This window comes from Salvelinus sp. IW2-2015, linkage group LG4p (genome assembly GCF_002910315.2).
Source record: "Salvelinus sp. IW2-2015 linkage group LG4p, ASM291031v2, whole genome shotgun sequence".
NCBI lineage: Eukaryota > Metazoa > Chordata > Actinopteri > Salmoniformes > Salmonidae > Salvelinus > Salvelinus sp. IW2-2015.
Genome location: NC_036841.1, coordinates 7,735,570 through 7,746,146, shown reverse-complemented (window position 1 = coordinate 7,746,146; position 10,577 = coordinate 7,735,570). Strand labels below are relative to the sequence as shown.

General features: G+C 44.9%; 1 long non-coding RNA gene across 1 annotated transcript in view; it reads right to left on the bottom strand.

The window, feature by feature from the left end:
- LOC139023801 (uncharacterized) overlaps positions 1-8,071 on the bottom strand; it is a 9,836-nt gene extending 1,765 nt beyond the window's left edge. The window contains exons 1-2 of the long non-coding RNA XR_011475005.1: positions 8,014-8,071; positions 1,064-1,116 (exon numbers count right to left, since the gene is read on the bottom strand). This is a non-coding gene — a long non-coding RNA (uncharacterized lncRNA). The remainder of the gene's footprint in view (positions 1-1,063; positions 1,117-8,013) is intronic.
- Between the last annotated feature and the right edge of the window lie 2,506 nt (positions 8,072-10,577).

The window sequence follows — 10,577 nt, the reverse complement described above, 5'->3', positions numbered from 1 at the left end:
ACTGAGACATCTACCAGCCCCACTACCACTCATCAGATTAGAGCCACAAAGGGAGAGCTAGACATCGCCCACCTCACTACCGACGAATAAGGCATTAGAAGCCATAGGGAGACTAGAAATCTACGGGACAGGGGCGCGAAGAAAACAGTTAGGGATGGAATTAGGATGACAGAAGAACAGAAGAGAAGGACGGAGCAGGCAAAGAGAGGAGGGAGAGACAGAGAGAAAGGGCGGTACGGCCCATAAGAGGACAGCGGCGGGGACCACTTGTGGGGTGGGGCAGGAATGGCTACAAGATTGAGGATTATCAAAGATTCTAACCAACAACACGAAAAATATCGTACTCGCCGGAGTCTCCCGGTCTCTAATGCAACACAGCTACACATATTTCCTTGTATACGAGCCTGCGGGGGATAGTGCAGGTGCAGAATCCCAACTATCCAAGCGTAGGTCAGAATAGAAAGCCATAAGGACCGACTAGATATAATAGCCGACCCACTGACCACCATCATATTAGCGAGCCGACAAAGCGAAGACTAGGACATCTACCATATCTCACCACTATCAGATTAGAAGCCCATAAAGGAAGACTAGGACATCAACCAGCCAACAAAACCCGACTACTAGATGAGAGACACAAGGGAATCCTCGACATTACGCCCCCCACTACCCACTATCCAAGTTTGATGTAGAGATTCATAAAGGAGACTAGACATTGCCACACCTACTACACACTAGTCAGATTTAAGAGCCACAAGGACGCCTACGAACATCACACAGCCCACTACAATATCAGATTAGAAGCCACAAGGGAGACTACGACATCGACCACCTCACTAACCACTAAAATAAGGATGTAGTAGCCATAAAGAGGAAAACTAAAAAATCAGTACCACCCCGCTACCACTGATCAGAATATATAGAGCACATAAGTGGAGACTAGATATTACGACCCACTACACCATCATAATTAGAGCCACAAAGGAGACTAGACATAACCACCACAAAACCACTATCAAGATAGAGTTATAAAGGAAGACTAGACATGTACCAACGGCACTACACTATAAGATTAGAGCCACAAGGGAGACTAGACATCTACCAGCCCACTACAACCTATCAGATTAGAGCCAAAAGGGAGACTAGACATCTACCAGCGACTACCATAATCCGATTAGAGTTATAAAGGAGACTAGACATCTACCAAGCCCCCAACCACTATCAGATTAGAGCCCAAGGAGCCTAGACATCTGACCGCCCACTACATAGCTATCAAGACTTCGAGCCCCAAGGAGACATAGACACGACACCTCGACTACCACTTCATTAAGCATTAGAGCCATAAGGGAGACTAGAAATCTACAACCACTACAGTACTCAGATTAGAGCTCCATAAGGGAGACTAGATATGCTACGACCCCACTCACCACCATCATATTTAGCGACCTATCAAAGATGATAGACATCGACCACCCCACTACACTATCATAGATTGAGCATAAAGGAGACTAGACATCAACCACCGCAAAATCCGCTATCAGATTTAGAGACACAAGGAGACTTAGACATCTAGCCACCTCACCCTACCACATCAGCCACTTGAGTTATAAGGAAGGAGACCTAGAAGCATCGACCACCCCACATACACTAATCAGATTAGATCTCTAATAGCAGAACAAGACAATCGACACCCCACTAACATATCACACTTAGAGTTTAATAAAGGAGACTAGACATTCGTTGTCGGTTCTTTCGACACCCCTTACTACTCGAGCTATCGAGGCATTAGAGTGTAATGATAGGAGAACTAGACCATCTACCAGCCCACACCACTATAGATTAGAGCCACCATAGGGAGACTAGACATCTACCAATCTACCTCATGCGGTATCCATTAGATGCCATAAAGGAGAGCTTAGACATCAACCGACGCAGCAAAAACCACTGTCAGATTAGAGACACAAGGGAACTAGATCATCTACCACCCCACTACCCACTCCAGACTTACGAGTACTACAAGGAGACTAGACATCTACCAACCCACTACCATCTATAAGATTAGAGACACAAGGGAGACAGACATCTACCAGCCACTACACTATCAATTAGAGCCACAAGGGAGCTTCAGAACATCTACGCATGCCCACTACCATATCGCCATAAGCCACAAGGGCGACTAGACATCGACCCACCTCACTACACTATAAGATTAGAGCCAATAGGGAGACTAGAAATCTACCAACCCACTACCACTATCCAGATTAGCAGCATACAGGACTAGTATTACGACCACTACCAACCATTCATCATTAGCGCACAAAGGAGACTAGAACATTCTACCATAACCCCTCACCCGAGCGAGGCTCATTAGAGCCATAAAGACGACTAGACACGAGGCACCACAAAACCCTCATCAGGGCAACATTAGAGACACAAGGGAGACCTAGACGAGTCTGACCCCCACCCCACTACACTATGATTAGAGTGATAAAGGAGACTAGATCTACAACCTAGCTACCACTATCAAGGATTAGAGCACAAGGGAGCCTAGACATCTTTACCAGCCCTCACTACAACTTAGGCACCCGATTTAGAGCCAACAAGGGAGCCTAGACATCGGACACCTCACTACCCGATTGAACCTATGATTAGAGCCATAAGGGAGGAGCTAGAAATCTACCAACCAGCTCACTATCAGATCTAGAGCCATAAGTGGAGACTAGATATTCTAACCGACCCCACTATCCACCATCATCAGTTGACCGAGACCCAAAAGGAGCAACTAAGGACAGTCCAACCACCACAAACACCATATCAATTAGAGTTATAAAGGAGAACTAGACATCATACCAACACTACCAACTACTAAGACATTAGAGCCACAAAGGCGAGACTAGACATCTACAGCCCAGCTACAGACATAATCAATTAAGCACACGGAGACTAGTACAATCTACCAGCCCGCCTACGCACTATCAGATTTAGAAGTTTTTATTATAAAGGGACTAGACATCTACCAACCCAACAACCACTCATCAACCTTAGAGCCACAAGGGAGCCAGACATCTATCAATTCCTCCCAACTACAACTCTCAGATTGAGCCACAAGGGAGATCTAAAAGAACAATCGACCACCTCACTCACCACTATACAGATTAGAAGCCATAAGGGAGACTCAGAAATCTCACCAACTCTGCACACTACCACTATCAGGATTAGACGCCATAAGGGAACTAGATAAGTCAACGATTCTTACCACTACCACCATTCTATATATAAACTTACGACCACAGGACAGACATCACCATCCACCTCCTTACATTTTTATCTAATCAGAGTCCATAAAGTCCACAGACTAGACATCAACCACCACCAAAACCACTATCAGATTAGAGAACACAAAGGGAGACTAGACAATCTACACCCAACTCCACTATAGAATAGAGCCATGAAAGGAGACTAGACATCAACCACCACAAAACCACTGTCAATAGAGACACAAGGGAGACTAACATCTACCACCACTACCAACTATCAAGATTAGAGTTATATAAAGGAGACTAGAAAATCTACCGAGCCCATTACCATCTCAGATTAGAGTTATAAAAGGAGACTAGACATCCTACCACCAGCCACTACCACTAATAAGATTAGAAGCCACAAGGGAGACTGACTCTACAGCCCACTACAACCATCATATTAGAGACACAAGGGAGACTAGACATCCTACCACCCCATACCACTATCAGATTAGAGTTTATAAAGGAGCACTAGACATCGACAACCAACACCCACTATCAGATGTAGAGCCAAAGGAGGAACTAGACAATCGACCACCTGCCATCTTACCAAATGATCAGATTAGAGTTTATCAAGCAGACTAGATCATACTACCAGCCCACTAGAGCGCACGGCTGATAAGAACATTTATGTAGCCACTAATTAGGGCGAGACTAGACCATCTACCAGCCCACTACAAACTTATAAGATTTTGCTAATATAGAGCCCCACATAGTGGTACCAGACTAGAATTCTACCAAATACCAGTTACCACTATCAGATTAGAGCATACCAGGAGACTAGACTCAACACTCTATAGTATTTCAACCCCATCTCAGATCCCTAGAACAATCACATAGTTTAGGGAAGACGAGCACACATAGCTACCACCCCCCTGCCAATCCACTCCCACTTATCAGATTTATAGTTATAAAGGAGCTAGACACACCAGCCCACTACACTCTCAACGAATTAGAGTTTATATTACAAGGCAGACTAGACATCTATCCAGCCACTACCACTATAAGATTAAGCCACAACGGAGACTAACGACATCCTTCACCACCCGCACTACCACTTATCAACCATCATATAGAGGCCAATAAAGGAGACTAGACATACACCCCCTCCGACACCCACTACCCACTATCAGAATTAGGTTATAAAGGCAGATCTCAGACATACGACCACTCCCACATACCACCTATCAGATTAGAGTTTAGTAAAAGAGACTAGACATCTAACCAGCCCATACCACTGATAAATTCGACGGGCCACAAGCGGAGACTAGACATCTACCAGCCGACGTATACACTATCAGATTAGAGCCACAATGGGAATGTACTGTCAGCACATCTACCAGCCATTCACCGAAAATACAGCTTCAGAGTCTATAAGGGATATACTAGATACTCTACATACCCATACCCACAACTTCATATTAGAGCCACAAGGAAGACTAGAGCATCTACCACATCTACCACTATCAGATATACCACCGCATAAAGGAGACTAGACATTCAACCACCACAAAACCACGCTATCATACATTAGAGCCATAAAGAGATCTAGACCAGTCTACCACCACTACACTATCTAAGATTAGAGCATTTTAGGGGAGACTAGACATCTCCCAGCCCACACCACCTATCTAGATTAGACGCCAATAGGGAGACTAGAATCTACCACCCCACTACCATAACTCATATTAGAGTTTATAAAGGAGACTAGACATCGACCACCCCACTACCACTCGACATCAGATTTAGAGTTATAAAGGAGACTAGCACACAGCAACTCACACCCCACTACCACACCTATGTAGAATCCCAGAGTTTATCAAAGGAGACTAGACATCCAACTACCACAAAAAACAACCACTATCAGATTGAGACACAAGGGCGATCTAGACCTCTACCACCCCACTCCACTATCCAGATTAGAGCCATACAGTGAGACTAGACATTCCGTTCCCGCTCCCTCCTCCTTCCCTTCTCCCTCCCTCACCGTCCTCCCCACCACCCACATACCTCACTTACTCAGATACGACGTTAATAACCAGGGACATAGACCATTCGACACCCCCCCACTCTAGACACTGATCAGATTATAGAGCTCACTAAGGAAGATCCACTTAGTACATCAACCCACGCACAAAACCACTATTTGACTTCTAGAGGAACACACAAAGGGCAGACTAGACCATCTACCACCCCCACTACTCACTTCAATCAGATTAACAGAGTTAAACTAATAGGATGACCTAGAACATCGACCACCCACTACCACTTATCTACGATGTAGAGCCATAAGGAGACTTGACATCGACTCACCACCCAACTACCACTATCAGATTAGAGTATAAACGGAGACCTAACATCTCACCATACCCTCTACCATATCTACCTCAGATTAGAGCCATATAAGGATACCTAAACATCAACCACCAACAACATAACTCACTGCTCCAGATAGAGAACAATTGAGTCACCTATTATACCACTCACTACCCCCCCACTACCACTATCAGATTAGACGTCACCATAAAGGAGACTCACAGCTCGATCCCACTCCTCACTACCACTATCCAGATCTTATAGCAGCCACTATACAAGGAGACTTGACCCACCTCGACCACTACACTACCACTATCAGTTAGAGTAAAAGGGCAGACTAGACCATGCTACCAGCCCATCTAACCACTATAAGATAGAGCCACAAGGGAAGACTAGACATCTACCATAGCTTATCCACTAACCCTCAGTATCCTAGTATGCCAATAAACGAGACTCATGACCATCAAACCCACCAAAACCCTAAACCCACTCTCTCCCTCATCCTCACACTCTCTTCACGCCCCCCTCCCATCACTATCCTAGTCCCCTCCCTCACCAATCTAATACAAACTATATCCCTCATCTCCTCACTCCACTCCTATCTATCACTATCCCTCAATCACCCATACTAGAACACCCTACAACCAAACCACTGCTCAGATTAGAGACACAAGGGACGCACTAGTACCCTTATAAACCACCCACTACCCCCTACTAATCAGACCTAGACTCGCCAATAAAACAACCGGCAGACTAGACATCCGTAACCCCCACCACACTCCACTCAATATTCAGCCATTAGAGCCTCCTCACTACACCGGAGACTAGCCATCTCCATCTCACCCTATCCTGCTCCCTCCATAATCCCCAGACATAGCCCCTCACTATCTAGAAATAACCCCTCATATCCCGACCCCTAAAAACCTATCTCCACACCCTAGAAATACCACCCTTCATATCCCTAAGGGAATACCAACCCCCCACTCAATACACCACTCAAGTATCCCAATATCACTCATTATCAAACACAATGTCAGACCCTGAATAACCCTCTCAAACCCTCACGCATACATATATCACCCAATATCCGCTAAGAATTAACTCCCTCAATTCCCCTAAATATCAACCATTTACGAGAAAACCCTAATCCTACTTAATTCTACCACATATCTAGAATACCCCTCATAATCCCTAGATACCCCCTCAATATCCCCAGAATACCCCGTCAATCACCTAATATCCCTAGAAAACCCTCCATATCCCCTACACGACACATACGACACCTGAATATCATCCTCAATATCCCCATTAATCATTCCTCAATATCTCCACACTCATGACCAGGCTCATAACCCCTCAATCTCATTACTCATATCAAACTAATATCAGACCCAATGTCTCCAGAATAACCCACCTCAATAGCCACGATAATACGCCCTCAATCCAACTCAATATCCCTCAATATCGCCGCTCAGATCCAAACATTACGTAGACCCTATCAATATCCAACTCAATATCACTCAAATGATCCCCTCGAAGTATCCAAGACTCCAATACCCTAGAATCGCCTATAACAGCGGCCTCAGATATCCTCAATGAATATCAACCATATCCTCCGCAAATCATCTAATATCACCCCTCAATATCTCCCAATATCGCAACCAACTATCGCCAGCCAGAATACCTCTATCTCCCTCGATACCCATAAATATCTTATTCGAGTATTGTGTGATCTAGGATAGTTTTGCCTTTGATAACAAGGAATAAGATAACATAGACCGAGGGGCTGATACCTTAGCGAACCAACGCCCCCTGTCATTATAATTATCATTATGATCTACGCGATAGGTTCCTACTCTCCATGTAATCTGATTATTGTGATGCTAAAGGCTTAACTGATCCTGAGATCAGTCGTCCGGACACTTGATAATACAGCCATAGCGTATATATTATAAAGGTGAGACTAACTGTTGTCGGATGATTATTAGCATGTCTAACCATTGCGGTGTTTTGGTTGTTTAGCAATGTAGCTAAGATATATTGGCTGTGTGGTTGTTGTTAAGCATTGTAGCTAAGCTATGTATTGGCTGTGTGTGTTTTGGTATGTTAGCAGTAGCTAACTAGTATTGCCTAGTGGTTTTGTTGTAGCAATGTATAAGCTATTATGCTGTGTTTTGTCTGTTGATGGATGTGCTAAAAGGCTGGAGAGCTGTTGAGTGGCTGATGGAGCTCAGCTGGTCTGCGAAAATGAAAGCCGATGTCGCGGACCCCACTCACCGCTTACTACTCAGATTAGAGCCATAAAGGAGTAGCAGAAACATCAAAGACGCACTAATAACCAACTATTGATTATAGAGACACCAGGGAGACGAGAAATCTATCCACCGCCACTAGCCACTATCAGATTAGAGTTATAAAGGAGACTAGACATCGACCACCCACTACCGACTATCAGAAATTATGAGCATATCACTAGGAGACTTGTACATCGCCGCACTCCACTATAACATCCCCTATCAGATTAGAGATTAATAAAGGAGCACTCAGCACATTTGCTACTGAGATCTACCACTAATCAGCAGATTGATCTAACCAGCCACAGACACCCAGAAACACACACAGCCATCTACAAGGAATACCTCAGACATCAACCACCACCAAAAAACCACATCGTCACGCATTAGAGACACTAAGGAGTCTAGACATCACCTACACCGACTACCACTTATCAGATTCGAGTTATAAAAGAGACTAGACATCCGACCACCCCACTACCACTATCAGATTAGAGCCATAAGGAGAACTTGACATCGACCAACCACTACCACTATCAGATTTAGAGTTATAGAAGGAGATAGACAGTCTACCAGCCCACTACCACTATAAGATTAGAGCCCACAAGGGAGACTAGATCCTCTACCCATATCTACCACTCATCAGCATAGGAGCCATAAAAGGAGACTAGACATGCAACCACCACAAAACCACTGTCAGATTAGTAGGACACAAGGAGACTAGATCATTACCACGCCCACTAAACGACTGATCAGATAGAGTTATAACACGGAGACCTACGACACAGTTACCAGCCCACTCCCACTCTCAGATTAGAGTTATAAGTGAGACTAGACATCTACCAGCCCACTACCACTATAAGATTATAGCCTACAAGGGAGACTAAGACATCTACCAGCCTCACTACAACCATCATATTTAAGAGCCACAAGGAGACTAGACATCTACCATATCTTCCACTATCAAGCAGTTAGAGCCATTAAGAGACTAGACATCACCACCAAAAACCACGTATCAGATTAGAGCCATAAGAAGACTAGACATCTACCACCAACTACCACTATCAGATTAGAAGCCATTAGGGAGACTAGACATCTACCAGCCCACTACCACTATCAATTAGAGCCATTAAGGGAGACAGATTATTTCTAGCACCCACTACCACTATCAGATTTTACAGCCATAAGGGAGAATAGACATCCTACCAGCCCACTACACGATATCAGATTAGAGCCATAAGGGAGAACTAAGACAGTCTACCAGCCACCTACCACTATCAGATTAGAGCATCCCACCAAAGCAGACTACAGAACCTACCTACAAACCCACCCCCCCACTATCAAGCAATCTGAGAGCCACAAAGGAGACTAGACATCTACCACAGTTCTACCACTATCAGAATTAGAGACACAAGGGATGACTAGCATAACCAACGACCCCACCTACACTATACATAGAGGCTCTAGAGCCATAAGGGAAGACTAGAAATCCTCTCCAACCTCACACCCCCACGAGCAATACAGATCTAGAGCCATAAGGCGAGGAGCTAGATATGCTACGACCCCAACTACCACCAATACTCCTCATTGAGAGCCACAAAGGAGACTAGACATCTAACATATCTACACTCATGTCAGGATTAGAGCCCCCATATCACAGGAGACTAGACCATTCAACACCACGCACAAACACCATGTCCGACGTTAGAGACACAAGGAGACCTCAGACATCCCCTACCACCCACTACCCTATCAGATTGAGAGTTATAATGTAGTACTAGACCATCACCAGCCCACTCCACTCTCAGATTACGAGTATAAAGGAGACTACAAACCATCTACCAGCCACAACCACTATAAGATTAGAGCCACAAGGAGATCTATACATCTACCAACCCCCACTACCAGCTCTATCAGATTTAGAGTTATAAAGGAGACTAGACATCGACGCGTGACGTCCCACTACCACTCACTCAGCCATTAGAGCTCAATAAAGGAGACCCAGCTACATCGACCACCCCAAACCTACACGCGACTACTCACGCATAACCGACGATTACTTAAAGGAGACTCCACCGAATGTCGCACCACCCCACTCCACCACTAATTAAGATCTCGAGCCACAAGGTGAGACCTAGAACATCTACCACCCCACTGACCACTATCAGAATTAGAGCCCCCGAGTAAAAGGACGACCTAGAACACTCGACCACCCCACTACCACTATCATACCTTCGAAGTTTACTACAATAGGAGACTAGACATCGACCCCCCCTCCACTACCACTATCAGAGGACCAGATGCTACATAAAAAGAGACTCATTCACATTCTACCAGCCCACTTACCACTATCCACAGATTAGAGGCAGCACTGGAGACTCAGAACCATCTACCAGCCGCACTACAATATCAGGATAGAGCCACTAAGGGAGAGCAACTAGCATCTACTCAGCCCACTCACCTCTCAGAACTTAGATCATAAGTGGATACTTAATTATCTACAACCCCACTACCACCATCATATTAGAGCCACAAGGAGACTAGACATCAACCACACAAAACATTCAGATAAGACGCCATACAAGAAGACTAGACATTCTATCCACCCCACTAACCACTCATTCAGATAGAGCCCCATCTAGAGGGAGACTCACCCACACTTACACCC